The sequence below is a fragment of the Gekko japonicus genome, unplaced genomic scaffold, assembly GCF_001447785.1.
Source record: "Gekko japonicus isolate JY-2015 unplaced genomic scaffold, Gekko_japonicus_V1.1 scaffold1746, whole genome shotgun sequence".
Classification (NCBI taxonomy): Eukaryota; Metazoa; Chordata; class Lepidosauria; order Squamata; family Gekkonidae; genus Gekko; species Gekko japonicus.
Window position 1 is genome coordinate 132,028 of NW_015159767.1, and position 1,421 is coordinate 133,448.

Sequence of the window (1,421 nt, forward strand, 5' to 3'; positions counted from 1 at the left end):
AAAGCTGTGAGCGAGCGATTTGGCTGTTGCATAAATTAGTTTCCTCTGGAGCCATCTTTCCTGAGCTGAGACAAAAATATGTGAGCTGGAGAATAAAAAACTGTGAGCTAGCTCACACTAACTCAGCTTAGAGGGAACACTGATTCCAACCCTCTCACCATCCCGGTTGCCCTCTTCCGGAAATGCTCGAGCTTGTCAACATCCTTCCTAAAACGTGGTGCCCAAAACTGGACATGGTACACAATATATGTGAAAGAGAAACATGCGACTCCTCAGCCGCAGTCGGGCCACCCCTGCTATAGAACATCAGGCCTTCTGATCTTCCTGAAGTGAGGTAGTGCTGGGGAGAAAATCTTTTCCAGAAGCCGTGTGCCCCACCCCACCCCACCCCATGCTAGGGTCGCCAACCCTGGGTTGGCAAATTCCTGGAGATTTGGGGGGAGGAGCCTGGGGGAGGGTGGGCCTGGGGGAGGGGAGGGACCTTGGCAGGGTGTAAGACCACAGACCCCACCCTCCGGAGGCAGCCATTTTCTCTGATCCCTGTAGTCTGGAGCAACACTCCCTCTAAGCTATAGTCCTGCGAGCAAAAACTCTACTTTGTGAGCTACCGGCATGAAAGGTGTGAGCGAGCGATTTGGCCACTGCATAAATTAGTTTGCTCTGGAGCCACCCTTCCTGAGCTAAGACAAAAATGTGTGAGCCGGAGGCTAAAAAAACTCAGCCGGCTCACACTAACTCATCTTAGAGGGAACACTGGTCTGGAGATCACTTAGTGAAAAGCCCAGTAGCACCTTTAAGACAAAGACACTTTATTGTGGCACAAGCTTTTGAGAAACACAGCTCTCTTCGTCAGACGCATCTGACGAAGAGAGCTGTGTTCCTCGAAAGCTGATGCTACAATAAAGTCTGTTAGTCTTTAAGGAGCTACTGGGCTTTTTGCTATTTCACAGCAACAGACTAACACGGCTCACTCCTCTGGATCTATGGCCATAGAAACCACTTGGAATTCTGGGAGATCTCCAGGCCCCGCCTGAAGGTTGGCAACTCTACTTAGCACCTCATCTGTTGCACATGACTGCAGCACATGACTGCTAGAGGTCCAAATGTGTAAATAAATACCCCCTCCCTGCACACTTACTACCTGTGTTTGCACAAGGGCAAAATGAGGTGAAGCAAGCCAGTCCCACGCTTCACCACATGGCATGGGACTCCGGTATAGCCGGTTTACAGTGATTCAGGTGTGCCCATGTGTGTTTTTGAGCCGGGGATGACGCTACAGGCTTTCCCCAGGACTGGTGAGTCCCTGGAGAGGAGGAAGGATGAATGTGAAGACACACCCTCCAACTGCCTTCCATGTGAAAAGTTTGTTTGCATTCCCGTGCGCTCGTTCTGCAGTTTGCGTTTTTATCTCTCCATTCCTG